Source organism: Vicia villosa, linkage group LG5 (genome assembly GCF_029867415.1).
Source record: "Vicia villosa cultivar HV-30 ecotype Madison, WI linkage group LG5, Vvil1.0, whole genome shotgun sequence".
In the NCBI taxonomy this organism is placed as follows: Eukaryota; Viridiplantae; Streptophyta; class Magnoliopsida; order Fabales; family Fabaceae; genus Vicia; species Vicia villosa.
Window position 1 is genome coordinate 12,538,797 of NC_081184.1, and position 10,090 is coordinate 12,548,886.

A 10,090-nucleotide genomic window follows, 5' to 3' on the forward strand; every position below is an offset into this window, starting at 1 on the left:
GACGAACGCGTTAATTTACTTGCTATTGATTTATTATGTTTTGGCAAATACTTGAGTTGTTTAATTGAGATTGCCACTTTAATTGTGTTAATTGTTGAATTAAGATGTTATGAAACCTTTGAACTAATTGTTGAGTTCCCGTTGCACTTCTATGGAAGTTGTTTTATGTTAAAGACTATCATTCGATGTTGTCGGTTCTTCCATACTTCTATGAATGCTATGTATCCGCTTTATGCGACGAGGTGATTTGTCTTTGAGAATGAATATGTGATACCTCAATTGTTTCATTTGTGAATTTTTATACTCTGATTTTTATTTAAATTTCATGGGTAGAATTGGGGTGTTACATTAGTGGTGTTACAACCACTATGTGGTCGAACTTAGGGGACAACGACCTCAAGATCTTTGAGACAACAACTCTTGTTGTTAACACTTTTCCACATATCTTGATTTGATCAACTAGTTTTGTAACCCTAGTGTAGAAATTAGTTATGCTTTCGCTATCATCCATCTGAAGCAATTCATATGTTCTCTGGTGAGTTTGTAACCTCACCTCTTTCACCTTTTCCGCACCTCCAAAATATTTTTCAAGAATCTCCCTCAATATTTTTTTTAATCACCCTCAATATTATTTCTATTGCGGGCTTCTATTTCCTTGACTACCATGAAAGGTTAAGTAGAAAAAAAATTAAAATTTTAATAAAGAAAATGACAATTTAAAGAGAAAAATATTAAATAATGAGGTACCATTCAGACCAATCATTTCATTTTTAAAATGGCTTCTTGCAACTTTCATGTGCTAAATTAATATCTTTAAAACCATCAAAACTTGAAGCTTTTCTTCTAAAAGTAACAAACTAATCTTCTTTTTTGTTATTTGGAGGAAAAATATGGCTCAAATTCTCACATTATTTTATCTTTGGATCGTTTTTTCTTCATCTATAGTTATTAATGTAACCGGTGGACGTAGGTTAAATTACTCCATAAAATATAATATTAATATTTTATTGAAAACTTAATATTGCATCGAATTTTAATACAATTTCTTTTACTTTTATAGGAAAGCATGACTTGGAACTTATTGGATGTGAGTTATTTTTCCCACCATCTTATTTTTTTTCATATATATTTTTATCACAATATTTCATCTTATTTTGGTAACGTTTTCTTTTTCTTGTTTGATATCTCAGCTTTCACTCCTTGTCGATCATTCAAAGATTGTCCAAAAGATACGTGCTTGCCTCCACGAAAACGACATTGCTTATCGGGTTTTTGTGAATGTCGTTAAGCATAACAATCATGTTGAGAAATATTTGAATATTTCTTATAATGTGTTATTTTATTTTCTTTTTTCATATCATAATAACGCAAATAATGTTGTTAAATTAACTTTAAAAATTAGAAGTAAAAATGATAAAATATGAAAAAATACTATTTAATTTCGTTGGAATATGTTTTATCAGCCACTAGAATTTATAGATTTTGAAAAATCTTTTTAATTACAATGTTGGTTTTTTTCGTTGATTTTTTGTTTTTCTTAATTATGAATCAATTCTTAAACCATTTTTGCTTTTAAATCTTAAAATTGCATCGTATAGTTGCAAAGATATTATCCTGTAAAATCCAATGATTATCATTGAAATTTCTTTATTGTTGTTTATGGTACCGTTCCTAAGAAAACTGAATCGAATTGAATCACATCATAGTAAAAAATTTATTCGAATTTAACCAAACTGTTTCAATTTATTAAAAATTGAACCGAACTAAAATTATTAATTTTGTATACTGCTTCGAAATTCTGCCACGTACTGAACTGTTAGAAGACAAACTTTCTCATACCGAATTGTTTATTTAAGAATCGGACCGTAAAGCTATTTTTCAATTTCTTTTTAAAACAAATTTAACTTGTTTTAAATATTTTTCATTTCTAGTTTTGATTCGGTTCGAGTTAAGTTTTGGTTTGGTTTTATAATTGTTTATACATTATAGTTTAGTTCACTAACTAAAAATAACAATTCGATTATGTTAACTTCAATGTTATTCGGTTCGATAGTACAATTTAGTTCTTGGATTTTTTTAATCACTACAAGGAAATATGTGATTTGCTAAGATGACAACAATAGTTAATTTGCAGCTAATCTCTATAAAACAGAGTTAGTTGGGGATTTGTTGGGGATTGACTTCAATAAATAGTGTAGCATAGATTGAATGACTAATTATCTCGGACAAAATTTTTTAACAAAACTTAAACTAATATATTAACTTTTCTAACTAAACCACAGCTAAATTGCAGCAAAATGTCAGTCATCAGTTATGTATTCCAAATTATACAGCTACAATTTCTCCGCCAAGCTTTCACAGTAAATCTCAAGCTAAAATCTATAGATATTTTTTATTTAATTTTTTGAAATTATTTTTAATCAGAATTAATTAAGCTTAATATTTTTTATTATCAATTCTAATCAAAACTAATTAGGCTTAATTTAAAAAAATAATTTCCCAAAAAACAATTTATACAGATATCTTAATTGTTGATAATTAAATATTTATTTAAATAAACAATTAAAATTCTAAAATATTATTAAATGAATTTTTTTATTTAAACTTATGTTGTATTACTAGAATAAGGACACAACTAAAAAGCAATTTTTAATATCATTAACAAAAGCAAAACGGCTTTTCATTCTGGGAAGAAACGTAGCGGACGGGGTTCTAGTGGTGAACGAAGTGTTGGACTTTGCTAAAAGGTAAAATAGGAGTTGTGTGGCGCTAAAGGTTGACTTTGAGAAAGCTTATGATTGTGTTAGTTGGAAATTCTTAAGTTATGTTTTAACACACATATAGGGTAGGAAATACCTCTAATATTTCCAAAATACCCTTCAGGTATGCATATTCGAAAATGCCCCATAATATTTCTTATTATAACGCTTTCACTTCATCTAGCAAAAAATTGAGGTATAACTCCTGGACGTGTCATATTTTACTTATTTATTTTTCAAATACCATATATTCCCTCAGTTTGAATATATATTCAAGGAAAAAACTAATCCAGAGGACATTCTTCTAATCACCTCAATTGTTGTTTATGTTCTTAATTATTTAAAAAGGGCGCCTTTGATCTATTCCTTAGATGTCTTCGATAACAGAGGGGTTAGATATACTGATTTAAATATTAAAGAACTAGTTCATTAAGTTGCACCCTAAACCTAATTCACCCTTAGCCTCTTTAAACTTGTAAAAATCATTCTTTGAAATTATACTATATAAGACAGAAAAATATTGAAGTTTTCTTAATTAGTTATGAAATATTTCAAAGTTTGGAGTTTTTATTCTTCTAACATCAACCTTGAATAAAATATTTTTATGTTTTTGCAATCTATCTCACATAACGGTGTTCTTGTTTTTGTTTCCACCTCTTGCAAGGTCATTGTTATATTTTTTGAATAACTTCCCAATGACTGAAAGAAAACATTCTTGTTTCCTTCGGTTGACAACATTGAGAAATTTATTCATAATCATACTGCGATGATGTTGTTTCACAAAACAAGATCTTAAAAATTTTGTTTTGAATATACTACTTTGTTTGAATATTGCAAATACAAAAAAAAATTGATAAATGTAAAAAATTGAAAAAGAAAACATTAAATGTTACTTGTAAATATGTCATAATAATCAGGAGAAAAATAACATCTTAGGCTAACACTTTTATTCACAAAATTAATTAAAGGTAACCTTATTTTTAACGGATGTCATAGGGTTCTAAAATCTTCCCCACGCATAATCGACTTCCAGGCCCAAATTTTGTTGCGATGACCATATGTTGTTCTTTAGGATTTTATTGAGGTTTCTCTTTTAAAAAACAAACTTTGGTGGCGACTTAGTTGCTTTTGAGCATGTTTCGCGCTCGGTTATTTTTGCACGCAGTGACAATGCCAACTCAGGTTTTTTGCATGCTTAGATTAAGTGTAGGAACGAAATGAACTCTATTCTAAGTTTGAAGAAAGGCGAGGTTTGAATTGAGGGAGTAAATGAGATTAAGAACCCCGCTTATTTAGGTGATTTTAGACTTATCTCCTTGGCTAGATCTCTTTATAAGTTGGTAGGTAAAGTTCTAGCTAAGAGGTTGGCGTGCTTATGGATAAGTTGATTAGTTCTAACAATATGAACTTTCTTAAAGGGAGAATATTGATCGATGTTGTTGTAGTTGTCATTGAGGTGATTGACTTGGCTAAAAGATCTGAGAAGGCGTGGCTCATATTCAAAGTTTATTTTTAGAAAGCGTATGATTTAGTGAGCTGGAGAAATTAATATTCAAAGCTGACAAGCATATAATCCAGAAATTAATATTCAAAGAAGAATGAAGTAGGGTGACCCTCTAGCTTTGTTCCTCTCCCTATTGTGGGAGAAGGCCTAAGTGGATTGATCTAGTCTCTTTTCTGGTTTTAAAGTTGGCCCCTCTAATTTTAAGGTATCTCATCTTTAGGATGCTGACGATACCTTATTCTTGTGTACCATTAAAAAATTAGAATAATAAAAATAAAAATTTGTGTGATTGTTTCTGTCTTATCTCTGTCTTTGATTTGATTTAACATTGTTTTCAAAATAGTGTTGAAAATGTATTTTTTTTATTATAAGGTTAAATATATTATTGGTCCTTATAAATATAGCAATTTTAATTTTAGTCCTTAAAAAATTTTCCTTCAAAGAATGGCCCCTCTAAAACTTTCTATCCACGCTTTTGGTCCCTCCTACTAATGTCTGTAAACAGAGCAGATGTGGTACTAACACGTGGCAATGCCAATGTGGCAAAGATGCTAACATGGATGTCAAACATGGATGTCACATGGAATTTTGTCCCCATTTTATATTTTTTATAAATTTTATTTATAGCAACAGATATTCCGTCGCAAAACCCTTCGCAAACATGAACACACAAAAATCCAAAAACTGTAGCTAGTTTGCAGCTAATGCGTTCATAGCCAATTCAAACACATCATTCTTATGACCTAGACTTCGCATTTTTCATGATTTTTTGCAAGAAATTTATCACATTATAAAGATGTCTCTCACAAAATTTTAATTTTTTTACTTGGGATTAATTAAATATGAATTTTTTACGAGTCGATTTTCTTTAAAACGGGAACAAGGAAAATATTAACTTATGGTTAAGTTTTAAGCTATTATTTTGCAAGGAGTTATATCATAAACATAAAAAGGATCTATAAACTTTCAAGATGTTTTGAATAAGTCTCGATTAATTTGATTTTTTGATCGAAACACATATAAATGTGTTTTTTTCAAGTGACAATTTTTGTAAGAGAGATCTTTATAAGGTGATAAACTTTCTTGCAAAAAGTCATGAAAAAAAACAACGTTGAAGTCATTAGAATGATGTGTTTGAATTAAGTATGAACTAGCAACGGATTAGGTGTAGATTAGCTACAGATTAGCTACGGTTTTTGGGTTTTTGTATGGTGTTCATGTTAGCGACGGATTTTGCGACGAATATTTGTCGCTATAAATAAAATGTATAAAAAAAATTTAAAATGGAGACAAAATGCCATGTGGCATCCATGTTAGCATCTTTGCCATGTGTCAGTGACACGTCAGCTCTGTTAACAGACGTTACTACGAAAGACTAATAGTGTGGATAAAAAATTTTAGAGAGACCATTTCTTAAAAGAAAAAATTTAAGAGACTTAAATTCAAAATAACTATATTTATGAAGACCAATAACATATTTAACCCTTCATTATAAATATAAATGCCTTATAAATAATTTGTAAAACAATTCTATGATATTTCAATAAAACTCAAACACATTTCTTGCACTTTTAATACTAACTTTACAATAGATTTCATTTTAAATTATCATACCATACTTATGTTTAGTCACCTCCTTGACTCATTATTTCAATAACGAGTTTATTTAATCATTCATCAGTATTTATTAGAAATATCTTAAATTTCAAATTGATTAAATATAAAATTTGAAAATAGTTTATATAAAATGATATTCCTATTTTACAAATAAGTTTTATAAAGATGAGTTAAATTAAATTTTAATAATATTATATGAGTATTATTTAGAAAATTTCTTCACCCACCTCCTAACCTTTTTGGCCACCTCTGGTGAATTTACCACAATACCCCTATTTTCGGAAGTTCATTTCCGAAAACGTACTTTTTTTGAAAAAAAAGTGTTTTCGGAAATGTATCTCCGAAAAAGTGTTTTTTTTAATATAAAATATTGATTTCGGAGATGCATCTCCGAAATATAGTTACTTTTCAGAAAATGTGGTGTTCTCGAAAGTTCATCTCCGAATTCACCCCCCTTGGAGGAATTCGGAAATGTACTTCCGAAATATTGTCTGGACAGAAGAAAGATGAAAAACAAGAACGATTCGCTTTATTTAATCGGGTGAAGATTACATCGATCACATTACATAAGATTAAAGTTACATATTGTTAAACACGGGTAGATGGGGATGAGTCAACATTTTGATAACGTCGTCCGCCGATCTTTGAAGTTTCGCATCCAACTCGATCGGGCCCTTCGAAGAAAATCGGTCGAACGTTGTCCACATAACCGCTAAATCTTCGTCGTTCTTGATCTCAAAAGGTGTGAACTCAATGGCTCCTTCGTCGTTAAGCGATGGCGAGCGGTACTCGAGCTTGACAACCTTTCGATTCTCGGGATAGCACAAAAGCGTGTTGAGCGACATTATCAACTCCTCAAACGGCGTGTAGCGCGAGAAGCGAAATTGGAACGGCATCGGGTAGCCGGTGGTGAAGTAGACGAATGCTAGGTGGGGGTAGGTTTGTGTCATTTGTGTTTTGTGGTGTGAAGAGGATGAAGAAGAGTGTGTTGTATTTATAGACTTATTGGAGCAATGATGGCCCAACAAACCTTATCCTGCCTTAGGGGACTTTTCGGAAATGAACTTCCGAAAATAGGAGGCAGACAAGCATATTTCGGAAGTTCATTTCTGAATTATGCAGAAACAGACCAAAATTTTGCATTTTGTTGATTGCTTAGTGTGTTGTGTATATTGAACAAATGAAATTCAAAATAGACTTAAATTACACAATGATGACATAAAACATACTTATATTATATATGTATTGAATCGGTCCAATTTTACATGATAAACAACAATACATACAAAAATGATCATTATAAACAAAAACGATCCGAAACAAACTAAAATTCACCGAACCATTCGGTGGATCCTAAGTCCAAAATAGGTACGTTCTTCGACAGCTCTCTATTTTGCTCGCGCTCTTTGCTCATCATTTCTTCAAACTCCGCCATTCTCGAAACGAACGGATCCGGCCAAGTCTCCGCCTCATTTGAACGATGTGTCGTCCATTCACAAGAAGTAGCCGGTATAGGACAACCCAGTTTCAAAAACACTTGATCGAAGTGCCGCGATCGTAGATACCCGATGCATATGATGCGGCCCGACGCGTCCAACGGCGGTCGACTATGAAGTGGAAAGAAAGTCTCACTTAGTCCAAACCTCGTCAAATCGACGCACACCATATCATATGCACTTGCTATTAGATGACCCATCTCGGGGAATGACATCCACTTCGAAACCGGAGCGATGCCGGTAAGTGATGGAACAAGTGCATCATGAATTTTCGCAAAATTTTCTTGATTTTCATATAGTCGGCTGTAGATGTCCCGAAACGTAGTCAACTCTGCAATGAGTTCCCGTCGGACTAAAGTGTGATTATTTTCCCCTTTACCGAGCAAACCCGCAACGGCCCGATATCCACAATTGTCGTCGCCTCCAACATCAACGATGTTATCGATATATTTGTGCATAAAAAGTGGCATCTCATCAATGTAGACAATCGGTGATTTTTTGATCGGCGGTGTGCGAGGTGGCTTCGAAATACGGGCTCCTTTGTTACCATTACACTTGGACTTCGGTGTCGGTGAATCCGGGAATGATGCATCAACATGTTCAAAGTAGGATGGAGATTGATTTGTTGATGTGTCTTCTTGTGTAACTTTGGACTTTTTCGGTGCACCTTTCGTTTTAACAGGTTGAGATGGCGGTTTCAAATCAGTGGTCTCCGGAAATGCAATTTTTCGCAATTGCTCTTTTATGTGCATTTTGGTGGTGTCATCCGCTTTAGCAAACTTCTCCATTATCACTTCCAATTCGCCGGAGATGGTGATTTTGGAGTCATTTTCCTTCGGCGGGGCAAAATCATCAAAACGAAGTTTCTTCCAATGGTCTGCTACCTCATCCATGCGTATTGGTGAATTCAACTTCTTCTTTTTTGAAAGTATACAAGCACACGGAAGGTCGTATGTAGTTCTAATGGTACACCCACATAAAGAACTATCCGGCCCCGTGGTCTCCGACCGCTTCGCTTCATGAAACAAAAAATTCAAACCCGTCCGGGATATGTTGTAAATCAAATGGGAGAATAGAATTTGGCCCTTATACCGGTGTTCCATAACCGTCTTGCTCCGACCGAACGATGTTTGAATTTCATTGTGTTGATTTTGGAGCATTTGGTTGACGGTGTCCCATCCCCGACACAAATCTCCCTTGCTATCACCCAACCACCTCTTGAAGACCGCATGTGCGGATTCAACTCGGTTAGTCGTGATGCAACCAAGATGTCTAACCCGATTTGTCCAAGCGCACACGAATTTTTCTCTAACTTTGTCAAGAATGGTGGATTCGACGTAATGACAAAATGTCTTAATGGAACCACACAAAGACCTAAAGTGTACCAATTTCTCGGTATACACCTCTTCGAAGTGTGCATCCAAAATTTCCCTCCATGCCGCCATTATCCTCTCAACCAAAACACCGGCTTTGATAACTTTTCCGTTTTCATCCGGCCTATCTTTTGTCCCAACCGCGGGTTTCAACTTCTCACGTTGCAAGTTATGTTATACCGACAAAGTAACGCGGTTGATGTCGGGAAGACGGTATCAACCGCATTCATCAAAGCATTGTCCCAGTCGGTGACAATGACGTTTGGCATAACCTCTTGATCAACTAACAAAGACTTGCAAATTCCCAAGGCCCATGAAAAGTTGTCTTCTTTTTCACACTCTAAAAAAGCAAACCCGACCGAATAAGTCTTGTCCGTCGAGGTCACACCGACTATCTCTAGAAGAGGAAGCCTATATTTGTTTGTCTTGTACGCCGAATCCATGACTAGAGCGGTTGGAAATGTGTTGAATAATTTGATACTTTCGGGATGAGTCCAAAAAATATCACGCACCGTAACTTTGTCCTCGGAGGTTCGGAAGCTTGAAACATAATTGTTATCGCCTAGTAGTTTCAAAAGTTGTTGCATTTCCGACCGAGGGCCCATATTCAAAACTTTGAGATTGTGTCGTTCATTATAAACTTGTTTGATATTTGAAATGCTATCCGGTTTCTTACGCTTCAAATCGGCAAGTATGTTGCGAGGCGCCACTTTGACTATCGTTAAGTCCGATATCACATTCCTCTCTTCGCGGGACAAACGACACGCCATTGGATGTCCGTGTAACTTGACATCCAAGGCATGATTATGAATTCCACAAATTACGGTTAACCGCCACAAATCATCAACCCTCAGAGTAGCACGCAACTTAAAAGGACACCCTCACTTTCTCGATCCCGTGTCGTCGTGTTTTAGCACCCGGTTTGATTGTACATAACTCTCACCTCGTTCGCAATTCAAAACAACGAAAGCTTTCCGCCTACTATTTCCGTTGTCCGACCTTAAAATAACAATTCCAATTCCAAGTTTACTAGCTTCGTTCCGAACCCACTCAATCAATTATTCGCGACTACCGAAGCTCCGATCATTTGTAAATTCTTGCCGAACATCAACCGCATTGATCATAGGATTAACGTCGATAACCGGATCGTTATTAAGGCTAACAACTACTGGAACTACTGCGTCATCGTCTTGCACAATGTTGTCCGGATGCACCATACCTAACAAATGAAAAAATTAGCAAAAGTTGGCCAAAACAGTTTTTTTTTACTGCCAAGGCATATTTCGGAAGTTCATTTCCGAAATTTGTTAGGTAATATATTTCGGAAATGAACTTCCGAAC

General features: G+C 34.0%; 1 long non-coding RNA gene across 1 annotated transcript; it reads left to right on the forward strand.

Annotated features, from left to right (window-relative positions):
• Nucleotides 1-806: 806 nt before the first annotated feature.
• Nucleotides 807-1,450, forward strand: LOC131606286 (uncharacterized). The gene is made up of 3 exons (XR_009284796.1): nt 807-966; nt 1,061-1,087; nt 1,191-1,450. It is a non-coding gene; the product is annotated as an uncharacterized LOC131606286 (long non-coding RNA).
• Nucleotides 1,451-10,090: the final 8,640 nt, after the last annotated feature.